Source organism: Schistocerca cancellata, chromosome 3 (genome assembly GCF_023864275.1).
Source record: "Schistocerca cancellata isolate TAMUIC-IGC-003103 chromosome 3, iqSchCanc2.1, whole genome shotgun sequence".
Classification (NCBI taxonomy): Eukaryota; Metazoa; Arthropoda; class Insecta; order Orthoptera; family Acrididae; genus Schistocerca; species Schistocerca cancellata.
In genome coordinates, this window is record NC_064628.1 from 39,536,791 (window position 1) to 39,547,367 (window position 10,577).

Genomic DNA, 10,577 nt, shown 5'->3' on the forward strand with positions numbered 1-10,577 from the left:
GACATTCCGACGGTAGTTACAGGGCTATATGCGCCAAGGGCTGTCAGATGGAGCATGAATCGTGACTCATCTGAAAACAGCACCTGTTGCCACTCATCTGACACCCAGTTGCAAAATGGCTCTGAGCACTATGGGACTCAACATCTTAGGTCATAAGTCCCCTGGAACTTAGAACTACTTAAACCTAACTAACCTAAGGACATCACACACACCCATGCCCGAGGCAGGATTCGAACCTGCGACCGTAGCAGTCCCGCGGTTCCGGACTACACCCAGTTGCAGTCGGTGTGCAAATTCCAACTTTCATCGCCTATGAACCTCAGTCAGCACGATCGCACGAGCAGGGCGTCCGCTGCAGAGGCCCATATGCAGCTAGGTTCGCTCAACGGTCGTCGAGGGGACGCTGCTGGAACCTCCTTGGTTACCGGCCGCTGTGAAAGAGCGCTTCTAGGCGCTTCAGTCCGGAACCGCGCTGCTGCTACGGTCGCAGGTTCGTATCCTGCCTCCTGTGTGATGTCCTTAGGTTAGTTGGGTCCAAGTAGTTCTAAGTCTAGGGGACTGATGCCCTCAGATGGTAAGCCCCATAGTGCTTACAGCCATTTGAACAGATTTATTATTATTATTATTATTATTATTATTCCTTGGTTCATCTGGAAGGTCAGTTGCTCTACCTGCCCGTGCACATCTCCGCCGCTGTCCATCACGCGTCATCTATGGGCCGTGGTGCACCTCACTTGTCTAGCCGCTGGTTCTGGGTAGCGCCATTTTGCCACGCACGACGTGCTTTACCCATGGCGGCATGCGAACAGTTTACAAACTTAGCCGTTTCGGAAATGATTCCGCCTTTGGCCTGAAAGCCAATGACAATGCTTATTTGAACGTCGGATAAATCGTTCCGCTTCCGCATTACGACAACGACTGCACTGTTTCCGTCGGGACCGAAGATTTCTTATGAATAGGTTGCTTCTATTGGTCATCTGAATGCAGTACGTTACCCTAAGACATTCCCTATCGTATCTAAGATGATACGTAGTACAGCTTCTAAGAATATTGGTTTTCTTCGCGGGTGTCTTAAGGAGGTATAAATAATAAACTTCCTGGCAGATGAAAACTGTGTGCCGGACCGAGACTCGAACTCGGGACCTTTGCCTTTCGCGGGCGAGTCCTTACGGCTTTACTTCAGCCAGTACTTCGTCTCCTACCTTCCAAACTTTACAGAAGCTCTCCTGCGAACCTTGCAGGACTAGCACTCCTGAAAGAAAGGAGTGAAAATCTCATTCTGGAAACATCCCCCAGGCTGTGGCTGAGCCACGTCTCCGCAGTATCATTTCTTTCAGGAGTGCTAGTCCTGCAAGTTTCGCAGGAGAGCTTCTGTTAAGTTTGGAAGGTAGGAGACGAGATACTGGCGAAAGTAAAGGATTGAGGACGGGGCGTGAGTCGTGCTTGGGTAGCTCAGTTGGTAGAGCACTTGCCCGCGAAAGGCAAAGGTTCCGAGTTCGAGTCTCGGTCCGGCACACAGTTTTAATCTGCCAGGAAGTTTCATATCAGCTCACACTCCGCTGCAGAGTGAAAATCTCATTCTGGAGGTATGAATAATGATGATAAACTCTCATAGCCCTACTGCCTATCAAGCAGGGTCAGAGGCAGCTTGAAGCGTCAACAGCTTCATTACGGCGTCCTAATCTTCGTATGAGGGTGTTTAACATGTGGAACGCTTCACGACTTTGCGAGTCATCCTTGGGCAAGGGCCATGCTACTCTTCTCTGTAACGTTCCAGTTTTAGTAGATGTACCGCCGAAGCGAGTACTGCTGCCTCCACGTCCCCCCCCCCCCCCGTCCCCCCTGCGGTGGTGGTCACATCAAAGTGACTGGAACGCGTGTACACGTCGTCTGTCCCGTGGCGACTCTTTCGATGAGACTTGGCAGCGACTGTGCTGCAGCGAGGCAGGCGCGCGTGTTAAAGCCCGCGGCAGGCACTGCAGCGTCGGTACGCCCACCTCGCGGCCAAACCTGCTCCGCGGCAAAACAAAGAGCAGGAGGCCGTCTGCCGCACAGGTCGTCCACCTGCGCTGCGCATGCGCCGAGCCGCCGCCGCCGCTCCTGCCCTTCTCCCTTTCGCAGTCTCCGCGTGAACACGCCGATCAAAACTGCGCTACCGCCCAAGACACAAAGTGTTAACTGAAACAACAAATTATTGTGACCACTATCTTATGTTATGCTTTCCACGGGGCGTTTTAGGTGGATTGTACCTGCGTCATCACGTAGATTTGTGTCAGTACGCATGGGTTTATTGTTTCTACGGTTTTTGGGGGTAACCTGTGGCACTGTTCGGCAGCAGAACACAAAAGACTATTTTAGTACAAAACTCAAAGTTATGTGAATGTTTTGATTTTATGGGTGAACAGAAATATTGTTGTGTGCATAGTTCCGCGTAGTCAGCGCGTACACAACTTTCCCACTAGAGCGCGCCCCGCTAAGTACAACAGCGCAGGCGCAGCGCTCGTCCGTCTCCGCACTACGAGATGGCGCTGTCATAGAGACGGACCAAATTCTGCATCCGCCGATCCGCGTATTAATATGTAACGCAGCCAATGAGATTGCTGCTAACGTAGAACCTTTTCTCCTCGCGGATCACACTCGCGCAGTGATACCTGAACGCGCGAGGTATTATAACGAGTGTACAGACCTCCGATTAGTCAGTCTGCATTAGTCTGTAGTCAAGTTTCAGTCTGCGCCTAGTAAGATTATCATATTCCTGTACATAGCCATGAAGATAAATGTATAGACACTTTGTCAAGTATCAGAAATATGTGAGAATAAGATTAACGTACCAAGACCAAAGGTAATTCAGATTGTCAATTGTAAACAGCATCCAGAATCAAGTTACGGCCGTGCGGTTCTAGGCGCTGCAGTCCGGAACCGCGTGACCTCTACGGTCGCAGGTTCGAATCCTGCCTCGGGCATGGATGTGTGTGATGTCCTTAGGTTAGTTAGGTTTAAGTAGTTCTAAGTTCTAGGGGACTGATGACCTAAGATGTTAAGTCCCATAGTGCTCAGAGCCATTTTATTTCAAGTTGCGTAATCTCTATGATTTTTATTATTTTAATAAATGTGTGTGAAAATTAATCAAGTTCTGTTTAAAGTTGGCCACCGCCAATCTGCTACTCTAAGCGTGCAAGTGGCATTTCTATCGTCTGACCTAACGGCAGAAGATAAATACGCCACGATAAGACCACGAGACATATTGCTGACACTCGCCTACTTCGTTAGACCGACAAGTCAAATAATATGATGGTGTGTGCACCGAAGGTCTTACAGTACGCACACCACAAATATAAATTTACCAAGAGCAGGCATTGCCAAAATTGTCACAGCATTTATAATGGCCAAACTCGAACAGCGTTCAAAGTACATTATAAGGAACATTGCAACTGAAATTCCAATCTTACAGCCTTGGGTAAACATTTGGGAACAACTAAACGTGAGATTCAAGATAGTATGAAAGTCATCCACAACACCGCAGATACAGGTCTTGTGCTACATGTTTTGAAAGAACTCAAAAATGGCTCTGAGCACTATGGGACTTAACACCTGAGGTCATCAGTTCCCTAGAACTTAGAACTACTTAAACCTAAGGACATCACACACATACATGCCCGAGGCAGGTTCGAACCTGCGACCGTAGCGGTCGCGCTGTTCCAGACTGAAGCGCCTAGAACCGCTCGGCCACACCGGCCGGCTTGAAAGAACTGGAAAGTTTTGTAGAAAAGAAGGAAAACCCGCAAAATTTATGAAACGAACAAATTCAATTTAATTTACATGAGTTTTCCAGTTACTTGATGAAGTACTGTGCATAAACAAACAAAATATAATACCTGCCGTATTATCGTATCAGAAATATTTTCAAAAATAATAATTGTGAATGAATATTTGTAAAGGCATTTTTAAATATGTACTTTTTGCAATGTGTTTTTAAAGATTATGTAATTTTTACGGATGTATTTTGAAACATAAGCAGGTATGTACAGATATAAAATGTTTATACACAGGCGATATAAGAAGCGATTAAATTGTAAATTTCGTTACCTCCACTTGTAAATTATCTTTGGATACACTGTACCACGGACGTTACAAATACTTTTCTACACTCAATTTAATCTTTGACGCTGTCAGTATCATCATTCCCTACCGTACGTTAAACGTACTTTACAGGTAAGTTAAGCACTACAGTACGGCCAGTTTAATATTTAGTGCTGTCGGCGAACTTTAAACGTAAATCACCATACTGGAAATAGAATATGTACTTTACGTAAGCTCAGTGTAAGTTTTCCGTATTACTCATTTTGTATCTTTTACAGTGTATATTCCGATGATGCTCTTGTTCATTTGAAGAGCGAAACCGGTAAACAAAAATATTAAGTGTGATATGTGGCTGTTTTCTAAAAACTTACCAATATAAATGTTATTATCTTTCAGCGAAACAAGCAAGAAATAAGGAGGAGAGACACTCGAAGTGATGGCGAGTTGAATCGCAGATTTTAGATTTGTATGACTGACACATACCCATTTAATTGGTGGGCCACACAACACTAATGAATTCCCTCATTTCTTCATCGTTGCCGGGATTTCTGTCACGAGAGATGACAGATGACTTGCAGCTCATGCAGTGCATCAAGTGGTTAAATTCCAATTAAAGAGGCAGGCAGCCTGTGAAGATTAATATAATTCATATCGCCGTGAGTTCATGCATTCACGTATCGGACGTACGTTGATTATATTACCAGATTCTTCACTTCACGAAGACTATACATTGCAGTAGATAGAAAATCTGACATTAACTAAGACAGAGGAAGACAGGACGCTAGAGCTGTTTCTCCCCTTCATCGTCGTCGGGATTTCAGTCACGAGTGATGATCGATGATTTTCTGTCCATGCATTACACCAAAAAATTCGAACTCTCTTCGGTGTTCTACATGAGCATTTCCATAAACTCAAGTATTTTATTAATTAGAACATATACTACGGACAGTTACCTTTTATTATGTTTTGTACCTATCATATGGTAATAAATATTTCTTTTGCTGACGTGCGTCTCAATTCGCTTTTTTATCAGGAAATATCGGCTATTATTTTGCGCACATGAGGCAAGACAGTTTTTTGTGTAAAAGACTGTTGAAGCACGCTATAAACAAAAATGTGTGCACTTGAAAATGTCGAAGTTTGTCAACAGTGGTTAAGTAAACGAAAGTGTTCAGTTATTTGCACGTGATATTCATCATAATTCTGATTACGTGTTATGCTGTGGAACGTTGCACTTTACACACACGCACACGGAGAGAGAGAGAGAGAGAGAGAGAGAGAGAGAGAGATTGCATCCGCAGATAATTCAATCATCTAGTTGATTCCTGACATCACTGGGTTCATGGACAAAGATATTTATTCTACACTTCAATTCCTTTTCTGCTATTCTGAGTGTAAGTCACATCTCCTTTTATTCTTATGTTTATTAATATTATAACATTTACAGTATTGGCGGAAGAAAATGTTCAGTTTATTTCTGAATTTCATACAGATGTTCCACCGTTAATGCCAATAAATGGCACAAGACTGTCAGTGTTTCACTGAAATGAAATGATCGTATGGCATTGTTGGCCGGGATAAAACTATACAAGTCCGCCCAATCGCTTTGCAACACTTGTTGCCTGTACAAAATTTAACGCATAACTACCGAACGAATGTATCAAATAAATCCGTACATATTATAAAAATGTATGTATGTGTGTGTCTGTGTATATTTCACAACTTCTGCAAAACTACTGGACCGATTTCAACTAAACTTGACACACATACCCTTTACTGTCAAGCAACAATTGCTACGGCGTTAAGAACTATCTACGTATCACTGTTCAGGAGGTATGACACCATAAGCAATGGGATGGGAGAAAAAATTCCGCATCATGCATGACGTTTAAATTTATTACTTTTTTGCTAATTCCATTCACAATATATTTCATAGGCAGTATCCATATGAGCCGCTGAATGCGCCTACATAAATATCTCATTGTACGCCACATTGTTCAAGAGATGACATAATAACACTGAGATGCGTGAAAAAATGCCACCAGTACATTTATTCTCTACTACTAACACATTCCTATGTTCGAGTTGACAGCTCTCAACTGCGAAGTGCAAACCGGCTCCAAGCGAAAACAATAGCCGTCTATAGAGCTATGAAGAGACGTCGCCATGGAGACGTTTATAATATCGCGTTGTAGATACGCAACGTATCTACACCCAGCTTACAGAAACAGTATGTCACTAGTAGAAAACTGCAAAATGAATACCAGGACAACACCCGATTTGTCAGCAAGTAAATACAGGGTGTTTCAAAAATGACCGGTATATTTGAAACGGCAATAAAAACTAAACGAGCAGCGATAGAAATACACCGTTTGTTGCAATATGCTTGGGACAACAGTACATTTTCAGGCAGACAAACTTTCGAAATTACAGTAGTTACAATTTTCAACAACAGATGGCGCTGCGGTCTGGGAAACTCTATAGTACGATATTTTCCACATATCCACCATGCGTAGCAATAATATGGCGTAGTCTCTGAATGAAATTACCCGAAACTTTTGACAACGTGTCTGGCGGAATGGCTTCACATGCAGATGAGATGTACTGCTTCAGCTGTTCAATTGTTTCTGGATTCTGGCGGTACACCTGGTCTTTCAAGTGTCCCCACAGAAAGAAGTCACAGGGGTTCATGTCTGGCGAATAGGGAGGCCAATCCACGCCGCCTCCTGTATGTTTCGCATAGCCCAAAGCAATCACACGATCATCGAAATATTCATTCAGGAAATTAAAGACGTCGGCCGTGCGATGTGGCCGGGCACCATCTTGCATAAACCACGAGGTGTTCGCAGTGTCGTCTAAGGTAGTTTGTACCGCCACAAATTCACGAAGAATGTCCACATAGCGTGATGCAGTAATCGTTTCGGATCTGAAAAATGGGCCAATGATTCCTTTGGAAGAAATGGCGGCCCAGACCAGTACTTTTTGAGGATGCAGGGACGATGGGACTGCAACATGGGGCTTTTCGGTTCCCCATATGCGCCAGTTCTGTTTATTGACGAAGCCGTCCAGGTAAAAATAAGCTTCGTCAGTAAACCAAATGCTGCCCACAGGCATATCGCCGTCATCAATTCTGTGCACTATATCGTTAGCGAATGTCTCTCGTGCAGCAATGGTAGCGGCGCTGAGGGGTTGCCGCGTTTGAATTTTGTACGGATAGAGGTGTAAACTCTGGCGCACGAGACGATACGTGGACGTTGGCGTCATTTGGACCGCAGCTGCAACACGGCGAACGGAAACCCGAGGCCGCTGTCGGATCACCTGCTGCACTAGTTGCGCGTTGCCCTCTGCGGTTGCCGTACGCGGTCGCCCTACCTTTCCAGCACGTTCATCCGTCAAGTTCCCAGTCCGTTGAAATTTTTCAAACAGATCCTTTATTGTATCGCTTTTCGGTCCTTTGGTTACATTAAACCTCCGTTGAAAACTTCGTCTTGTTGCAACAACACTGTGTTCTAGGCGGTGGAATTCCAACACCAGAAAAATCCTCTGTTCTAAGGAATAAACCATGTTGTCTACAGCACACTTGCACGTTGTGAACAGCACACGCCTACAGCAGAAAGACGACGTACAGAATGGCGCACCCACAGACTGCGTTGTCTGCTATATCTTTCACATCACTTGCAGCGCCATCTGTTGTTGAAAATTGTAACTACTGTAATTTCGAAAGTTTGTCCGCCTGAAAATGTACTGTTGTCCCAAGCATATTGCAACAAACGGTGTATTTCTATCGCTGCTCGTTTAGTTTTTATTGCCGTTTCAAATATACCGGTCATTTTTTGAAACTCCCTGTAAATATGTATTGAAGTAACACAACTAGGCGCTGGTAAAAGGGCTTTGGCAGTCGCTGTCCTGAATAGGTGCCTCGCAGTGACATAGAAACGGGCGTGGCGCGGGCAGAACCTCTCCCACAGGCCAAATTATAGCTCCCGTCTATCTGCAGGAATCAGACACCCGCCTCCCCCTCTTCTCGTTTCGTTACGTGCGCTTATCGCAGACAACACCAACTGGTTGCAACTTCACACCCAGATGAAGCGTGACACCTGCTAATAAGCGGCGATACACATCAGACTGGCAGTGCTGATTACAATTTATATTCTACATTTACGTTTCTACATCCGACTAGTCATTAGCGCTGTTACCTGGCATTCGTTGTCGCTGAGCGAAACAATGCGGAAACAGTGCCTTCATTTCTAGCGAAAGAAAAAGGGCGCCACAGTTTTCATTAGCCTGGAAAAAGAAAAGAATGAAAAAAAAGCCCGCCAGGGGCAGTAATCAGCGCCTGTAGTTGATATTCGCCTTCATCGGAGGAACAGCTCTATCATTCTCTCTTCCTCTCCCTTTGTTAATGTAAGATTTTCTATCTACTGCAATTTATTGTCTTCGTGAAGTGAAGAATCTGGTAATACAATCAGCATATATCTGATATGTGAATGAATAACCTCACGGCGATATGAATTAATAAAATCTTTACGAGCTTCCAGCCACTTCAATTGGAATTTAACTACTTGATGCAAATGGAAGCCCAAGAAGGCTTTGTTAGCGATCGTCACAATTATCGCAACTTTGGTTGTATGCCCGATGAGGCTTTTGTGAGATTATGGCTGTTACTGTTGCCGTTCAGTGAAATGCATTTCTCGATGGCTGCGAGCAGCGACAACGTATATGGAAATACCATCATACCAACAAGCGTTTAGTGTGTATCAGAGTGTAAACTGCTACCAGGCAGTGCAAGCGGACCGCTGCCGAGAGTGGGGTCGCAGGGAGTGGTGTGGGATTGCGGTTTCCCATTCCCTCGACGGCCGGTTATTACACAGAACAAGTTCCGATTGGAAAATCGTGGGGGTAGGAAATTGGTTATCTCTTTTAAAGGAATGGTGTTAGGATAATACTAAGGAAACTACGGGAAACTGATGGCCGGATTCGGATTTGAAATCCGTTTTTCTGCATGTGGAGGGTTGGAGGGGGGGGGGGGGGGGGGCGCACGGATAGGGGCGGGGGATTCAGCAGTTCAACCACTGCACTGCGTCATTTTTACGCTACCGTCCGAAAATCCCCAACGAAGCAATAAGCACATTTTTGCTCTGAATAATACTCAACACTGCAGCCAAACTTAAATTTAACCGCTTTACAATGGCATTGATTGAGATCTACGATTGTCTCACGAAATTCACATTTCCTCACAGTAGTTTAGCACGTCGTCGTCCTGCAGTACGCGAATGTGCCCCCATAATTTATTACATTAGTTTGCGTGAATCATTCTTTCCAAATTCTACGTTTCTGCTGGGTGTCGCAGTGACGAAATATCACCTGCATTGGTTTGGCGGAGTATGTAATCCATTTCCGACAAAATGATACAGTTTTTATTTACAAAACTGGTTAGGAAGGAGTATCTAGAACAAATTAAATTCATTACACTGTTACGACACTATACTATTTGTACAGCTATTACTATAAACATATACGTTTTGACAATTGTCACGCTATCGAATTTATACTGTTCTGAGATGTTCACCAGCCTATACTACTAGTACTTGGGAAACAAAGCACTGCTTCAACAAATGATAAGCGCTGGAAAATATACACGCCAGCACTACAACTTCATTTAGAGCTCACTAGGATAGTGCGCAGTTAACATGTGTAAACTGCGTCTTTTTTGTTTTTAGGCCTCCTTTTTCGTAGTCGCTTTTATACGTACAAGTAATAGAGGATATATAGCGTCTTTTGCGACAGTAATAAGTCTTACTTGGACCATACGGGTTTATTTTAAAGCACCCGAGTCACACTGTAACAACGTGGTGTTTATGAGCTTGGCGAACGGAATTGAGAGAAAAATCACATTGTTACAGTGACCACTGAGATGCTTTAAAATTAAGTGAAACGCGTATGGTCTCAGTATAGGTTGCGCATCATATCAGCACCGACTCAAAGGAAGACCTCGGCGCTTGTTGGTGACGTCACGTCAGCTAGGCACGGCGAACGCCAGGTCTGTTGCAGGCAGAAACGCCTGGGCGTGCTTATCACTATAAATCTCTTATTTTTGGACAAAATGTTTGGTATTGTTTTGAATCCTGCTGTTTTATTTAGATGAAAGATTTTCTCACTATCGTAAAGCTACAAATGAAGATCATAGTTCTGTATTACTGAATCCTGTCGAAACAAACGTAGATCAATATGAGAAGATGCTTTGCTCCATTGCAAGCTTCGGAAATTTTACATTCAAGTAACTATATTTACTCGATCCATTTTGTTATCGAAACTTACCCCAACACCCTTACAATTAACTCGTTTCTTTTATTTATTTATTTATTTATTTTCGTTTGACATCGTCACTGGAAATGTTAACTAAGTTACATGTGTAAATGTCCAACTGTTGCCAGTCATTAGATTACAGTCATTTTCAATGAAAGGAATTCTAAACAGGAAACAAAATAGCTTCATAC

The 10,577-nt window shown here is 43.9% G+C and overlaps 1 non-coding gene across 1 annotated transcript; it reads right to left on the reverse strand.

Moving 5' to 3' along the window:
- Nucleotides 1-1,700: 1,700 nt before the first annotated feature.
- LOC126178673 (U6 spliceosomal RNA) lies at nt 1,701-1,807 on the reverse strand. The gene has a single exon (XR_007536555.1). It is a non-coding gene; the product is annotated as a U6 spliceosomal RNA (small nuclear RNA).
- Nucleotides 1,808-10,577: the final 8,770 nt, after the last annotated feature.